Genomic DNA, 18,616 nt, shown 5'->3' on the forward strand with positions numbered 1-18,616 from the left:
TCATAAGGTAATTTGACTTTCCTTCTTGGAAAGTGATCCATGCCTTTCTTTAATGGAAATTGGAATCTAATATTCCCGTCCTTCATATCAATAATCGCACCAATCGTTCTAAGGAAAGGTCTACCAAGAATAATAGGGCAAGAAAGATTGCAATCTATATCAAGAACAATAAAATCCACGGGCACCAAATTTCTATTTGCAACAATTAGGACATCATTGATCCTTCGCCTTGGCTTTTTAATGGTGGAATCCGCAAGGTGCAAATTTAAAGAGCAATCATCAAGATCATGGAAACCTAGAATATCACATAAAGTTTTCGGAATCGAGGAAACACTAGCACCCAAATCACACAAAGAAAAACACTCATAATCTTTAATTCTAATCTTTACAGTAGGTTCCCACTCATCATTAAGTTTTCTAGGTATAGAAACTTCCAAATTAAGTTTTTCATCAAAAGATTGCATCAAGGCATCAACGATATGTTTGGTAAAAGCTTTATTTTGACTATAAGCATGTGGAGAATTAACAACGGATTGCAACAAGGAAATACAATTTTCTAAAGAACAATTATCATAATCAAATTCCTTGAAATCCGAGATAGTGGGTTTAATACTATTTAAAGTCATGACCTCTCCAATCTTACTTTTACCAAAGTTAGCATCAAGATCTAAAGACTCTGAATTTTTGGGACGCCTTCTAGGCAAAGTTGATTCATTATCAGTCCCATAATCATCAAAATTCATATTGCAAAACATAGATATAATAGGAGATGCATCAATAACTTTAAGATACTCATCATTATTTTCATGGAAACTAGAAGAACACGCTTTTATAAAGCTTTCTTTCTTAGTACGCAATCTAGCGGTTCTTTCCTTACACTCATCAATGGAAATTCTCATTGCTTTGAGAGACTCATTGATATCATGCTTAGGAGAAGAAGATATAAGTTTGAGAGAATCAATATCAAGTGAAAGTCTATCAACGTTCCTAGCCAAATCATCAACTTTGAGCAATTTTTCTTCAAGCAAAGCAATAAAATTCTTTTGAGAAATCATAAATTATTTCACACTATTCTCAAAATCAGAGGGCATCTTATTAAAATTACCATAAGAATTATTGTAGGAATTTCCATAATTATTAGAGGAATTATTAGGGAACGGTCTAGAATTAAAGTTTCCTCTATAAGTATTGTTTCCAAAACTATTCCTACCAATAAAATTCACATCCATAGATTCATTATTATTCTCAATAAAAGTAGACACAGGCATATCATTGGGATCAAGAGGAGTATTTTTAGTAGCAAACAATCGCATAAGCTCATCCATCTTTCCACTCAAAACATTGATTTCTTTTATAGCATGCACCTTTTTACTAGAAGATCTTTCGGTGTGCCATTGAGAATAATTAGCCATAATATTATCAAGAAGTTTTTTAGCATCACCCAACGTTATTTCCATAAACGTGCCTCCGGCGGCCGAATCTAAAAGATTTCTAGAAGCAAAGTTCAAACCGGCATAAAATTTTTGTATGATCATCTATAAATTCAAACCATGAGTAGGGCAATTGCGAATCATCAATTTCATTCTTTCCCAAGATTGGGCAACATGCTCATGATCAACTTGTTTAAAATTCATAATATCGTTCCTAAGAGTGATGATCTTAGTGGGAGGAAAATACTTAGAGATAAAAGCATCTTTGCACTTGTTCCAAGAATCAATACTATTTTTAGGCAAAGACGAAAACCAAACTTTACCACGATCTCTAAGTGAAAACGGAAATAACTTTAATTTAACAATATCATTATCCGTATCTTTCTTCTTTTGCATATCACACAAATCAACAAAATTGTTTAGATGAGTAGCGACATCTTCACTAGGAAGGCCGGCGAATTGATCTTTCATAACAAGATTCAGCAAAGCAGTATTGATTTCACAAGACTCAACATCATTAAGAGGAGCAATCGGAGTACTAAGGAAATTATTATTATTGGTATTCGAGAAGTCACACAATTTGGTATTATCTTGCGCCATGGCAACAAGTAATCCAACACACAAGCAAATAGAAAACGACAAATGGAAAAGAGAGGAGAAGATTGGGAAAGAGAGGGCGAATAAAACGGCAAGGGTGAAGTGGGGGAGAGGAAAACGAGAGGCAAATGGAAAATAATGTAAATGCGAGGGAGATGAGTTTGTGCTGGGTAATTGGTATGTCTTGACTTGAGCGAAGACCTCCCCGGCAACGGCGCCAGAAATCCTTCTTGCTATGTCTTAAGCTTGTGTTGGTTTTCCTCGAAGAGGAGAGGGTGATGCAGCACAGTAGCGTAAGTATTTCCCTCAGTTTTTGAGAACCAAGGTATCAATCCAGTAGGAGGCTCCTCAACAAGTCCCACGAACCTACACAAACAAACAAAAAACTCGCAACCAACGCGATAAAGGGGTTGTCAATCCCTTCACGGCCACTTGCGAAAGTGAGATCTGATAGAGATAGTATGATAAGATAAATATATTTTTGGTATTTTGTAATATAGATGCAGAAAATAAAGATGCAAATAAAAAGTAGATTGAAAGCAAATATGATAAGAGATAGACCCTTGGGCCATAGGTTTCACTAGTGGCTTCTCTCGAGAGCATAAGTTTTACGGTGGGTGAACAAATTACTGTCAAGCAATTGATAGAAAAGCGAATAATTATGATGTTATCTAGGCATGATCATGTATATAGGCATCACATCCATAACAAGTAGACCGACTCCTGCCTGCATCTACTACTATTACTCCACACATGGACCGCTATCCAGCATGCATCTAGAGTATTTAGTTCATAAGAACAGAGTAATGCATTAAGCAAGATGACATGATGTAGAGGGATAAACTCAAGCAATATGATATAAACCCCATCTTGTTATCCTCGATGGCAACAATACAATACGTGTCTTGCAACCCTTTCTGTCACTGGGTAAGAACACCGCAAGATTGAACCCAAAGCTAAGCACTTCTCCCATGGCAAGAAAGATCAATCTAGTAGGCCAAACCAAACCGATAATTCGAAGAGACTTGCAAAGATAACTCAATCATATAAAAGAATTCAGAGAAGATTCAATTATTATCCATAGATAAATCTGATCATAAACCCACAATTCATCGGATCTTGACAAACACATCGCAAAAATAGATTACATCGAATAGTTCTTCACAAGAGAGGGGAAGAACATTGTATTGAGATCCAAAAAGAGAGAAGAAGCCATCTAGCTAATAACTATGGACCCATAGGTCTATGGTAAACTACTCACAACTCATTGGAGGAGCAAGGATGTTGATGTAGAAGCCCTCCATGGTGGATTCCCCCTCCGGCAGAACGCCGGCGACGGCTCCAAGATGGGATCTCGCGGATACAGAAGGTTACGGTGGCGGAAATATTTCTTCAGGTGGCTCCTGGATGTTTTCGGGGTACGTAGACTTATATAGGAGGAAAAAGTACGTCGGTGGACGCCCGAGGGGCCCACGAGACAGGGGCACGCCCTACAGGGGGGCGCCCTCCTTTCTCGTGGAGGCTCCGGTTGTTTCTTGACTTGCACTCCACGTCCTCTAGATCACGTTCGTTCCAAAAATCACGCTCCCGTCATTCCGTTTGGACTCCATTTGATATTCCTTTTCTTTGAAATACTGAAATAGGTAAAAAAAAACAGCAATACGGGTTGGGCCTCCGGTTAGTAGGTTAGTCCCAAAAATGATAATAATGTATAAAATAAAGCCCATAAACATCTGATACGTCTCCAGTGTATCTATAATTTTTGATTGTTCCATGCTGTTATATTACCCCTTTTGGATGTTTATGGGCTTTATTTTATATATTATTATCATTTTTTGGACTAACCTACTAACCGGAGGCCCAGCCCATATTGCTGTTTTTTTGCCTATTTCAGTATTTCAAAGAAAAGGAATATTAAACGGAGTCCAAACGGAATGAAACCTTCGGGAGCGTGATTTTTGGAACGAACAAGATCCGGAGAGCTTGGAGTGCAAGTCAAGAAACAGCCGGAGCCTCCATGAGATAGGAGGGCGCTCCCCCTGTAGGGCGCGCCCCCTGTCTCGTGGGACCCTCGGGCGTCCACCGACGTACCTCTTCCTCCTATATATACCTACGGACCCCGAAAACATCCAGGGGCACCACGAAACACAATTTCCACCACCGTAACCTTCTGTATCTGCGAGATCCCATCTTGGAGCCTTCGTCGGCACTCTGCCGGAGGGGGAATCGACCATGGAGGGCCTCTACATCAACATCCTTGCCCCTCCTATGAGTTGTGAGTAGTTTACCACAGACCTACGGGTCCATAGTTATTATCTAGATGGCTTCTTCTCTCTTTTTGGATCGCAATACAATGTTCTCCCCGTCTCTTGTGGAGATCTATTCGATGTAATCTCTTTTTGCGGTGTGTTTGTCGAGATCCGATGAATTGTGAGTTTATGATCAGATTTATCTATGGATATTATTTGAATCTTCTCTGAATTCTTTTATGTATGATTGAGTTATCTTTGCAAGTCTCTTCGAATTATCGGTTTGGTTTGGCCTACTAGATTGATCTTTCTTGCCATGGGAGAAGTGCTTAGCTTTGGGTTCAATCTTGCAGTGTTCTTACCCAGTGACAGAAAGGGTTGCAAGACACGTATTGTGTTGTTGCCATCGAGGATAACAAGATGGGGTTTATATCATATTGCATGAGTTTATCCCTCTACATCATGTCATCTGGCTTAATGTGTTGCTCTGTTCTTATGAACTTAATACTCTAGATGCATGCTGGATAGCGGTCGATGTGTGGAGTAATAGTAGTAGATGCAGGCAGGAGTCGGTCTACTTGTTATGGATGTGATGCCTATATACATGATCATGCCTAGATAACGTCATAATTATTCGCTTTTCTATCAATTGCTCGACAGTAATTTGTTCACCCACCGTAATACTTATGCTCTCGAGAGAAGCCTCTAGTGAAACCTATGGCCCCCGGGTCTATCTCTTATCTTATTTGCTTCCAATCTACTTTTATTGGCATCTTTACTTTTTGCATCTATATTATAAAATACCAGAAATATATTTATCTTATCATACTATCTCTATCAGATCTCACTTTCGCAAGTGGTCGTGAAGGGATTGACAACCCCTTTATTGCGTTGGTTGCGAGTTCTCAGTTTGTTTGTGTAGGCTCGTGGGACTTGTTGAGGAGCCTCCTACTGGATTGATACCTTGGTTCTAAAAAACTAAGGGAAATACTTACGCTACACTTGCTGCATCACCCTCTCCTCTTCGGGGAAAACCAACGCTAGCTCAAGATGTAGCAAGAAGGATTTCTGACGCCGTTGCCGGGGAGGTCTTCGCTCAAGTCGAGACATACCAAGTACCTATCACAAACTCATCTCCCTCGCATTTACATTATTTGCCATTTGCCTCTCGTTTTCCTCTCCCCCCATGTCGGTGTCAAAACCGGCGGATCTCGGGTAGAGGGTCCCAAACTGTGCCTCTAGGCGGATGGTAACAGGAGACAAGGGACACGATGTTTTACACAGGTTCGGTCCCTCTTGATGGAGGTAAAACCCTACGTCCTGCTTGATTAATATTGATGATGTGTGTAACAAGAGTGGATCTACCACGAGATCAGGGAGGCTAAACCCTAGAAGCTAGCCTATGGTATGATTGTTATCCGTCCTATGGACTAAAGCCATCCGGTTTATATAGACACCGGAGAGGGCTAGGGTTACACAGAGTCGGTTGCAATGGTAGGAGATCTACATATCCGTATCGCCAAGCTTGCCTTCCACGCCAAGGAAAGTCCCATCCGGACACGGGACGAAGTCTTCAATCTTGTATCTTCATAGTCTTGGAGTCCGGCCGATCATGACAGTTCGGCTATCCGGACACCCCCTAGTCCGAAACTCCCTCAGTAGCCCCTGAACCAGGCTTCAATGACGACGAGTCCGGCGCGCATGTTGTCTTCGGCATTGCAAGGCAGGTTCTTCCTCCGAATAATTTATAGAAGATTGTGAACACCATGATAGTGTCCGGCTCTGCAAAAATAAATTCCACGTACCACCGTAGAGAGAATAATATTACACAAGTTCAATCTGCTGACGTATTTTGTGGCGTAACGTCACACCACTACCAAGCCTTTACTCAAATTGTTTTTATTATTCCACCTCCGCGCGTTTAGCGAAGCGGTTTCCTTGGCATGTCTTGTCGAAGCAGAGATCGTGTTCCCCTTATTCCGGGATTCCCATCAATACGGACGTGGGTAACCCAACCGCGCCATTGATTGTGGCGCTTGGGAGATAAGCGAGTTTTATCAGGCCGGTGGGGACGCATGTTTGTGTCCGCCCATATAAGGGGATAAAGATCCAACCCTTTTACCTGCGCCTTCTTCCTCCTTGGCTTATCCAATTCCGCGAACTCAAGCTCCAGCGCCCAAGTCCGCACTTCTCACCTCAACCTTCTCCAACTATGTCCGGAGCGGGAGGCAAGTGGATGGCCTCCTCCGTCACGGAGGGGCAGATCCAGAAGCTGCGCGACGCCGGATATTTGTCCAGCGACATCGCGCACCGGCTCCCCGACGAGGGAGAGCTCATTCCCATCCCCAGGCCCCATGAGAGGGTAGTATTTCTTCCCCATTTCCTCCGCGGACTGGGCTTCCCACTTCATCCCTTTGTCCGGGGGCTCATGTTCTACATCGGCCTAGATTTCCATGATCTGGCCCCGAATTTCATCCTCAACATCTCGGCGTTTATTGTCGTGTGCGAGGCCTTCCTCTGCATCCAGCCCCACTTCGGCTTGTGGCTCAAGACCTTCAGTGTCAAGCCGAAGGTTGTGAAGGGCAGCCAAGCGGAGTGCGGAGGCGCCATGGTGGGCAGGATGTCCCACGTTACTTGGCTGGAGGGCACTTTCGTGGAAACCATTAAGGGGTGGCAATCGGGGTGGTTCTACATCACCGAGCCGCGTGACCCTGATTGGGCAGCGGCCCCCGAATTCAGATCTGGCATCCCTACATGGCTCACCTCCTGGAAAGAGAGTGGCTGGATCTGGGGTGATTCGGAGGAGCTCACCAAACTCCAAGCCTGCATCCAAAAGCTGGTGGACAAGAAGCTCAAGCTTGTCAACATAGTCCAGGTCATGCTCATCCGCCGGATTCTCCCGTGCCAACGACGTGGCTTCAACATGTGGGAGTTCGATCGGGCGCAACACCAGACTCTGAGCGGGCTCTTCGACACTACATACGAAGATGTCTGGAAGGTGCTGTTCAAGGGCGCCGAGGCTCCCGCATCCGCTACCAAAGATCGCGGATTCCGCTCGCAGCGTCCAGCTGACGAGGTAAGTGATTTTGCCACTTGTTTTCCATAGTTTGACTCTATGCGGGATCTAAACTCCCTTTACCTTTGACAGGACTGGCTGGCGAAGGCCGAACGGACTATCTGTCCGGCCCCATTGCCAGAGGACCCAGCGGACGCCCGCCTAACGGGGCTGCTGGCTCCGGCACCCCACGTGGTGCCGGAGAAGAAGGCCAAGAAGAAGGCCACGGGGACTCGGAAGAGTTCCCGTTTTCAGGTGCTATCGGATGATGAAGCCGAGGCCGACTCCTCCCACAAAGGCGAGGAGGAGAAGAAGAAAGCCTCTCCCCCAGCGGGGGGAGGGAAGAAAAGGAAGGCCAAAGGGTCCAAGAAGGGAAAAACTCTTCCCCCGGACTGCTCCGCCAACGCTAGTGACGACGACGAGGACTGGCCTCCAAGGGCCAAGCCCCTAGCGAGATCGTAAGTATCCGGACTCCCGAATAACTTCAAGGTTTTTCCTTTTCGCCACATAATGTCTTTCTAATGCCGCATACAACCCTGCAGTCCGCCCAAGGATGATCTTCCCGCTTCATCAAGCGGGTCCTTAAGTGCGTCGGATATGGATTCTCTTCCGACTGCCTCCACCCCCCGTGCCGCGGACGATGCCGAGGTGGGATCCCAGGAAGGGACCCACCAGGAGGAGGAAGCCCCGGAGGTGTCATAGGACAACCTCCCGGACTTTGCACCGGACTCGGCCCCGGAACCCACAGTGGCTCCGGAGTCCGGCGGGCGACCCCTTCGCAAGAAGGGCAATACCGTGACGCCGGCAGCCTCCGTCCAACCGGAGGCGCCGGATAATTTGCTGGAGGCGCTCAACGGCGCCTCCATCGAAGAGGAACACCGCACTATTATGAGTGCGGTGATTCAAAAGGTTCAGCTCGCAAAAGTGGGCTGACCGAAGCCTGCAGCAGCCTTCTAACATGCTTTGAGGTAAGAATTTCGATATATATAAAATGGTACCGCATAGACAGTAGCCCCTGATGCTCGGTTCGGTGTTCGGAAAGAAAAGCCGGACTGAGGATCTAAAAAGATATACGCAGGAGTCCTAAAAAATATGTCAATATGGGATTGCAGGCTGCGCTGCTGACCTCTGCCGCACTGACTGCGGAGGTCAATACTTTGAAGGAAAGCCTCGAGCGGTCCAAGAATGAGCTCGGCCGTGCCAAGAAGCAGCTCGAGGACAAGGAAGGTGAGTAACACCTTATTAAAATTGTACCTTACAGAAAAGGATATTGGTTGCAAAAAGAATGACAAGGATAATGTGGGTATTGCAGGGGCCACTAACGAGGTGGCGATCCTGAAAGAGGCAGTGGCCGCGGCCGAACGTAATGTGGCCGTGGAGCGCACCGAGCGAGAGAAGCAGGAGGTGCGGGTGGCGGAGGTACAGCAAGAGCTCTAGGATCTCATGAAAAAACATGAGAGCCTGGAGCGTGACTCGAAGACTCAAAAGTCTGAGCTTGCAACGCTCTTGAGAGTGCCAAAGCCGCTAAGGCCGAAGCCTACAAGGCCCTCCAAGAGATTGAGGCGGTGAAGAAAATAGCAGCGGGTAAGGCATTTTTCATGCAAAGTAAGCATGTGAGTGTTAATTACCTGTTGCTTACCCGAATTCGGAGCTCTCCAGGAGCGTTCGCAGATCTTCCTCGCAGTGTGTCCGATGCTGCCGCGTTCTACCGGGCCGAGGAGGGGAGCTCGACGGGGAAGGTCTTATGGTCTCAGTATGCTGAGGCCGGACATCCGGTGCCCCTTAGCGACCAGCTGAAGCAGCTGGTCGAGCTCCACAAGGCGGCCGAACAGGCCATGAAGGGCCTCATAGTTCGGCTTTGGCGTAAGGAGGCCATGCATGGGAGCTACTTCGGCCTGGTGCGGCAGTTGGTGGATGCGTGCTCGTGGGTTGAAGTCATCAAGCACTCCGCCTGTATTGAAGGTGCCCGTCGGGCCCTTGCCCGCGCAAAGGTGCAATGGGGCAAGATGGATGCCCAGAAACTCGTGACGGACCCGCCACCAGAGGGCAAGGAGCATCGCACGCCCGAGATGTATTATAAGAGTGTGCTGAAGGGCACCCGCACTATTGCGGGTGAGTGCTCCAAATATGTAATATTTGAGTAGACTCGCATTTTATTATCCTGTGCGCTGAAAACTTAGTTCATATGCGCTAAGCAACGCTTGTTAATTTAAAATATTACCTTCTGTGCGGCTGTTTATCAAATCTGAGAGATGGCAAGTCGTCGGCTTCAGCCCCCATGCCACGAGTGCTAGGGTGTTCGGGATAAACTTGAGCACTCTTGTTCCCATTTTTGGGTCCATCTAGGGAGGCACTCAACACAGCGAACAAGGCAACCGGACTTATAATGCTTGAACACTCTCACTTAGCCATAGAATTCTATAATTTTAAATTTCGGCGAAGCCCCTAGTCTTCTGAAGGCCGAATTTGGGGCGCTATCCACGCCTGGGCCGGACAAGATCCGGCTCCTCGCTCAAGTGGCATAAGTCTTTAAGGACTCGCAAAAAACCTCTCGAACAGCGACCGGCTCTCGCCTCATCATGACGGTCAGTTTTAGCTTTCTCCACTGAGGCGTTAACCCAGCTCAACTGGGGCGCAATCGCAGTGGTTCTCCCAGTGATACCTTAGCCGATACAACGGAACATAAGGTACCAAAACATGGAAGCCGGGCAAACCCAACTATTGACCCAAGACATGATTCGGAGCCGATGCATATAATGCTATAAGTTCGGGGTGCCGCACTTGTGAAAGTGTTCGGACTTATCACACCATGATGCGGGAAACATAAGCCCCTGGTGTGTTTTAACCGTAACAAAGTTACGGATGCAACATGTCATAAATGAACATATGTATAAAAAAGAAATGCAATTATAAGCAAAAAGGTGCTGCATTGTTTTATTCAAGAAGTGCTGCTATGAATGCAGAACGATAAAAATAGTGCGATAAGCAAGGGACGAGACTGTTAAACATGTCCCCCTCCACGGGTAGGCTGCGGAGTGGTGTATAAAACAGATTTAATGCTCGTAATGGAGACCACCTGGATATTCGTTGTAGCCTTTATCCTTCCCTGGCTGTTGCATCGTGAGTTCGGCAGGTTTGCTGCCGGACAGGGCCTCTGACGAACGGAGTCCTGTGGGTTAAAATAAAAAGGAAAAAAAAGAACGACACACTTGAGAGCCCCTGGTGTGGTTGAGCCGCAGTCTGGGCTTATCGTGCTCGTGCCCCTCTCCCCATGCCCATGGTATCTTTAGAGCGTAATGGTGTACGCGAAGGACCTGCTTTGACGTTTTACAGGGGCTGGGGTTGGGGCCGTACTGCTACGCGTGCTCGGAACGTGCCAGGTGGTCTTGTTGTAGGTTACTCCGGGCGCGCTTAGCTATGTCCGGCCGCTTAACGGTCGGACTCGAGAATTGCCTTAAGAGGCTGCATTGTACTTCTGCCGCGAGAGCCGCTGTATGTTCCTCCATTCGGAGAGAACGTTCAGTGTTTCCGTTGACCGTGATGACTCCTCGAGGGCCTGGCATCTTGAGCTTGAGGTATGCGTAGTGCGGCACCGCGTTGAACTTTGCAAACGCGATACGTCCGAGCAGGGCATGATAGCCGCCGCAGAACAGAACTATGTCGAAGATTAACTCCTCGCTTCGGAAGTTATCCGGGGATCCGAAGACCACTTCCAGTGTGACTGAGCCTGTACAATTGGCTTCGACACCTGGTATGACGCCTTTAAAGGTCGTCTTGGTAGGTTTAATCCTTGAGGGGTCTATGCCCATTTTGCGCACTGTATCCTGATAAAGCTGGTTCAGGCTGCTGCCGCCGTCCATCAGGACTCTGGTGAGGTGAATTCCATCGACGATTGGGTCTAGGACCAATGTGGCGAATCCGCCGTGGCGGATGCTGGTGGGGTGGTCCCTTCGGTGAAAAGTGATCGGGCAGGAGGACCATGGATTGAACTTCGGGGCAACTGGCTCCATCGCGTATACATCCCTGAGTGCACGCTTCCGCTCCCTTTTGGGTATGTGCGTTGCATATATCATGTTCACCGTCCGCACCTGTGGGGGGAAACCCTTCTGTCCTCTATTGTTCGGCTGTCGGGTCTCTTCCTCGTCATCGCTATGCAGCCCCTTGTCATTGTTTTCAGCAATTAACTTGCCTGCCTGCTTGAATACCCAACAGTCCCTGTTGGTGAGGTTAGCTAGCTTTTTGGGGGTGCCGTGTATCTGGCACAAGCGATCGAGTATTCGGTCCAAATTGGACAGACCCGGAGTAGTTCTTTTGAATGGCTTTTCCCTCTGGCCGGGTTTAGAGCCTCTGAATCCGGCATTGACTGTCGTATCCTCAATATTGTCGCTGTTGATGCGGCGCTTGTTTTTGTTACGATGCGACCTGCCATTACGGTCCTTGATATCCGGACTGCCAGAACTTTTGCTGAGGTTGTTGCTGCGTGCTAGCCAGCTGTCCTCACCCGCGCAGAAGCGGGTCATGAGTGATGTGACGGCTGCCATGGATTTCGGCTTTTCCTGTCCCAGGTGCCGGGCAAGCCACTCGTCGCGGATGTTATGCTTGAAGGCCGAGAGGGCCTCCGCATCCGGATAGTCGACGATTTGGTTTTTCTTGGTTAAGAACCGTGTCCAAAATTGTCTGGCCGATTCGTCTGGCTGCTGAATTATGTGGCTTAGGTCATCAGCGTCTGGTGGTCGCACATACGTGCCTTGGAAGTTATCGAGGAATGCGTCTTCCAGGTCTTCCCAACTCCCAATTGACTCTGCTGGCAAGCTGTTAAGCCAATGCCGGGCTGGTCCTTTAAGCTTGAGGGGGAGATATTTGATGGCGTGAAGATCGTCACCGCGGGCCATGTGGATGTGAAGAAGATAGTCTTCGATCCAAACCGCGGGGTCTGTTGTGCCATCATAAGATTCGATATTCACAGGTTTAAACCCTTCGGGGATTTGATGATCCATTACTTCATCTGTGAAGCATAGTGGGTGTGCGGCGCCTCTGTACTGGGCAATATCACGACGGAGCTCAAAAGAGCTTTGTCTGTTTTGTTCGGCCTGGCCGGACTTACTGTGTCCGGCGTGACGGTTGTCGTCACGTACCGTGGGGCGCCCAAGCGACCCATAGATCGATCTTGATTGTCTTGCCTTATCCTCCAATATATCTCGCAAGTCCGGAGCGTTCACCTGTGGCCTTGTGCTTTTCGAGCGATGCCGGGGTACGGGTCTAGTGAAGGGCCTAGAGGCCTCTCTGTCGCGACCACGGGGTGGTCGGTCAGCCGTATTGTCTCCTGGTGATTCGGGTTCATACGCTTCCTCCTCTAATAGGGGGAGCAGCTTGCGTTTAGGGTAGCTTTTGGAGGGGCGTTCGAGCTCATGCTCTTCGGCCGCGAGGACTTCAGTCCATCTGTCGGCTAGCAGATCTTGATCAGCTCTAAGCTGTTGCTGCTTTTTCTTGAGGCTGTTCGCCGTGGCCATAAGCCTGCGTTTAAAACGCTCTTGTTCGACCGGATCCTCAGGCACGACGAATTCATCGTCGTCGAGGCTTGCCTCATCTCCAGAGGGAGGCATATAATCCTCTACCTCTTCTTCTTCCGCTCTCTCATGAGGGCTGGCGTCTCCGTCCTCCTGCGCTGGATCTTGCTGGAGTGGGTTGTCCTCGGCACTGTCCGGTGTATTATTATCTCCGGTGCCGGAATCTTCATTCTTGCTGTGGCGAGATTTAGAGCGGCGCCACTGACGCCGGCGCTTGGGCTGTCTTTTGGAGGGGTCATCCTCCGCTGTTCCTTCGCCATTCCCATCCTTTGGGATATCCACCATGTATATGTCATATGATGAGGTGGCTTTCCAGTGCCCGGTGGGCGCTGGTTCTTGTTCGTCTCCGGCATCGTCGTCCATACCGTCGATGTCTTCAGAGTCGTAGTCTAGCATGTCGGTTAGATCATCGACAGCGGCTACCAAGTGGGTGGTGGGTGGGCTTTGAATTTCTTCGTCGTCCGCATCCCAACCGTCCTGACCACAGTCCGGCCAGGGCTCTCCTAATAATGAGAGATACTTTAACGAACTCAAGATGTCGCCGAAAGGTGAGTGTTGAAAGATGTCCGCTGCAGTGAACTCCATGATCGACGCCCAATCGGATTCGATCGGAGGAGGCGCGGGAGGTTCGGAGTCCGGTGAGGAGTCCGGCACCTCGGACTCACGAGCTTTATGAGGGACAAGGTCAGTGTTTGGCTCTATCGCCATAGAGGTTGCAGCCCCCGAGGCGGTGTCTAGCCATCCGTCCTCGATCTGCACAGCCAGCTCCGAATTCAAGATCGGAGCGGGTTCGAGTGCAGCCTCCAGGGTACTGTCCGGCTGCAGAGCTAAATCATGCTCGCCGTGACAGTGCGGCACGCTCGGCTGTGGCTTGAATTCATCGAGGATCAAGTCCCCGCGGATGTCAGCCGTGAAGTTCAAACTTCCAAATCTGACCTGACGGTCAGGGGCGTAGCTTTCGATCTGCTCCAGACGGCCAAGCGAATTGGCCCTCAGTGCAAAGCCGCCGAATACGAAGATCTGTCCGGGGAGAAAGGTCTCACCCTGGACTGCGTCATTGATGATAGTCGAAGAAGCCTTCGAGCCTATCGGTGACGACATAGAGGAACTCTCAATGAAAGCACCAATGTCAGTGTCAAAACCGGCGGATCTCGGGTAGGGGGTCCCGAACTGTGCGTCTAGGCGGATGGTAACAGGAGACAAGGGAAACGATGTTTTACCCAGGTTCGGGCCCTCTTGATGGAGGTAAAACCCTACGTCCTGCTTGATTAATATTGATGATGTGTGTTACAAGAGTGGATCTACCACGAGATCAGGGAGGCTAAACCCTAGAAGCTAGCCTATGGTATGATTGTTGTCCGTCCTATGGACTAAAGCCATCTGGTTTATATAGACACCGGAGAGGGCTAGGGTTACACAGAGTCGGTTACAATGGTAGGAGATCTACATATCCGTATCGCTAAGCTTGCCTTCCACGCCAAGGAAAGTCCCATCCGGACACGGGACTAAGTCTTCAATCTTGTATCTTCATAGTCTTGGAGTCCGGCCGATCATGACAGTTCGGCTATCCGGACACCCCCTAGTCCGGAACCCCCTCACCCCACTTCACCCTTGCCGTTTTATTCGCCCTCTCTTTCCCAATCTCCTCCTCTCTTTTTGCTTGCCTTTTTCTGTTTGCTTGTGTGTTGGATTACTTGTTGCCATGGCGCAAGATAATACCAAATTGTGTGATTTCTCGAATACCAATAATAATTATTTCCTTAGCACTCTGATTGCTCCTCTTAATGATGTTGAGTCTTGTGAAATCAATGCTGCTTTGCTGAATCTTGTTATGAAAGATCAATTCGCCAGCCTTCCTAGTGAAGATGCCGCTACTCATATAAATAATTTTGTTGATTTGTGTGATATGCAAAAGAAGAAAGATACGGATAACAATATTGTCAAATTGAAGTTATTTCCGTTTTCACTTGGAGATCATGCTAAAGTTTGGTTTTCGTCTTTGCCTAAAAATAGTATTGATTCTTGGAACAAGTGCAAAGATGCTTTTATCTCTAAGTATTTTCCTCCCGCTAAGATCATCACTATTAGGAATGATATTATGAATTTTAAACAACCTGATCATGATCATGTTGCCCAATCTTGGTAAAGAATGAAATTGATGCTTTGCAATTAACCTACTCATGGTTTGAATTTATGGATGATCATACAAAAATTTTATGCCGGTGTGAACTTTGCTTCTAGAAATCTCTTAGATTCGGCCGCGGGAGGCACCTTTATGGAAATCACGTTAGGAGATGCTACAAAACTTCTTGACAATATTATGGCTAATTATTCTCAATGGCACACCGAAAGATCTTCTAGTAAAAAAGTGCATGCTATAGAAGAAATCAATGTTTTGAGTGGAAAGATGGATGAACTTACGAAGATGTTTTCTACTAAAAATACTCCTCTTGATCCGAATGATATGTCTTTGTCTTCCTTGATTGAGAATAATAATGAATCTATGGATGTGAATTTTGTTGGTAGGAATAGTTTTGGAAACAATGCTTATAGAGGAAATTTTAATGCTAGACCGTTCCCTAGTAATTCCTCTAATAATTATGGAAATTCCTACAATAATTCTTATGGTAATTTTAATAAGATTCCCTCTGATTTTGAGAATAGTGTGAAATAATTTATGATTTCTCAAAAGAATTTTAATGCTTTGCTTGAAGAAAAAGTGCTCAAAGTTGATGATTTGGCTAGGAACGTTGATAGACTTTCGCTTGATGTTGATTCTCTTAAACTTAGACCTTCTCCTCCTAAGCATGATATCAATGAGTCTCTCAAAGTGATTATAATTTCCATTGACGAGTGCAAGGAAAGAACCGCTAGATTGCGTGCTAAGAAAGATAGCTTTATAAAAGCGTGTTCTTCTAGTTTCCGTGAAAATAATGATGAGGATCTTAAAGTTATTGATGCATCTCCTATTAGATCTATGTTTTGCAATATGAATTTTGATGATTATGGGACTGATTATGAATCAACTTTTCCTAGAAGGCGTCCCAAGAATTCGGAGTCTTTTGATCTTAATGCTAAATTTGGTAAAAGAGAGATTGGAGAATCCTCAACTTCTAATAATGTTGAACCTACTATCTCAGATTTCAAGGAATTTGACTATGATAATTGCTCTTTAAAAGGTTGTATTTCCTTGTTGCAATCCGTTGTTAATTCTCCTCATGCTTATAGTCAAAACAAAGCTTTTACCAAACATATTGTTGATGCCTTGATGCAATCTTATGATGAAAAACTTAATTTGAAAGTTTCTATACCTAGAAAACTTAATGATGAGTGGGAACCTACTATAAAGATTAGAATTAAAGATTTTGAGTGTTTTGCTTTGTGTGATTTTGGTGCTAGTGTTTCCACAATTCCGAAAACTTTATGTGATATTCTAGATTTCCATGATCTTGATGATTGCTCGTTAAAGTTGCACCTTGCGGATTCCACCATTAAAAAGCCTATGGGAAGGATCAATGATGTTCTTATTGTTGCAAATAGAAATTTGGTGCCTGTAGATTTTATCGTTCTTGATATAGATTGCAATCTTTCTTGCCCTATTATTCTTGGTAGACCTTTCCTTAGAACGATTAGTGCGATTATTGATATGAAGGAAGGGAACATTAGATTCCAATTTCCTTTAAAGAAAGGCATGGAGCACTTTCCAAGAAAGAAAGTCAAATTACCTTATGAATCTATCATGCGTGCTACTTATGAATTAAGTGCCAAAGATGGCACTCGTTAGATCTATCTTCGCTTTTATGCCTAGCTAGGGGCGTTAAACGATAGCGCTGGTTGGGAGGCAACCCAATTTTCTTTATGTTCTTTGTTTTTGTTCCTGTTTAGTGTTAAATTTTGTTTCTACTTTCTGTTTAGATGTGTTTTTATCTTTTGTTTAGTGTTTGTGCCAAGTAGAACCTATAGGATAAACTATGATGATGGTTGATTTGATTCTGCTGAAAAAGAGAAACTTTGTGCTCACGAGAAACAATTCAATAAATCACAGAAACGTGCTTTTGCATTGATTCTTTTTGCTGCTGTTCAATAATTTTTTTTCCAGTACGTCCTATTTTGTTAGGATTTTTAGAGTTCCAGAAGTTTGCGTTAGTTACAGATTGCTACAGACTGTTCTGTTTTTGACAGATTCTGTTTTTCGTGTGTTGTTTGCTTATTTCAATGCATCTATGGCTAATAAATTAGTTTATAAACCATAAGGAATTTGGAATACAGTAGGTTTAACACCAAAATAAATAAAGAATGAGTTCATTGCAGTACCTTATGTGGTGGTTTTGTTTTCTTTCAATAACGGAGCTTATAAGATTTCCGGTTGAGTTTTGTGTTGTGAAGTTTTCAAGTTTTGGGTAAAGCTTTTATGGACTATGGAATAAAGAGTGGCAAGAGCCTAAGATTGGGGATGCCCAAGGCACCCCAAGATATTCAAGAATAGCCAAAATCCTAAACTTGGGGATGCCCCGGGAAGGCATCCCCTCTTTCGTCTTCGTTCATTGGTAACTTTACTTGGAGCTATATTTTTATTCACCACATGATATGTGTTTTGCTTGGAGCATCGTGTATTATATTGGTATTTGCTTGTTAGTTTACCACAATCATCCTTGCTGTACACACCTTTTGGGAGAAGCCTATTTGATTAGAATTTGCTAGAATACTCTATGTGCTTCACTTATATCTTTTGAGCTTGATAGTTTTTGCTCTAGTGCTTCACTTATATCTTATAGAGCATGGTGGTGGATTAATTTTGAAGAAATTGCTAGTCTCTCATGCTTCACTTATATTATTTTGAGAGTCTTTTAGAACAACATTGTATTTGCTATGGTTATAACTTGGTCATAGAATGATGAGCATCCAAGTTGGGTATAATAAAAACTATGATAGGATGAGAATTGGATGCTATGATCAATTTGATGCTTGATAATTATTTTGAGATATGGAGGTAGTCATATTAAGGTCATGCTAGTTCGATGATTATGAATTTAAAGAATTCTTGTGTTGAAGTTTGTGATTCCCGTAGCATGCACGTATGGTGAACCACTTTGTGATGAAGTTGGAGCAAAATTTTATTTATTGAATGTCTTCCTTATGAGTGGCAGTCGGGGACGAGCGATGGTCTTTTCCTACCAATCTATCCCCCTAGGAGCATGCGCGTAGTTCTTTGGTTTTTGATGACTTCTAAATTTTTACAACAAGTATATGAGTTCTTTTGACTAATGTTGACTCCATGGATTATATGCACCCTTTCACCCCTCCATTATTGCTAGTCTCTCTTGTATCAAGCAACTTTCGCCGGTACCATACACCCACCATATACCTTCCTCAAAACAGCCACCATACCTACCTATTATGGCATTTCCATAGCCATTCTGAGATATATTGCCATGCAACTTTCCACCATTCCGTTTATTATGACACGTTTCATCATTGTCATATTGCTCTTTGCATGATCATGTAGTTGACATCGTATTTGTGGCAAAGCCACCATCATAATCTTTATACATGTCGCTCTTGATTCATTGCATATCCCGGTATACCGCCGGAGGCATTCACATAGAGTCATATCTTGTTCTAGCTTTGAGTTGTAATTTTTGAGTTGTAAATCTATAAAAGTGTGATGATCTCCATTATTAGAGCATTGTCCTAGTGAGGAAAGGATGATGAAGACTA

The sequence above is a fragment of the Triticum dicoccoides genome, chromosome 6B (assembly GCF_002162155.2).
Source record: "Triticum dicoccoides isolate Atlit2015 ecotype Zavitan chromosome 6B, WEW_v2.0, whole genome shotgun sequence".
Taxonomy (NCBI): domain Eukaryota; kingdom Viridiplantae; phylum Streptophyta; class Magnoliopsida; order Poales; family Poaceae; genus Triticum; species Triticum dicoccoides.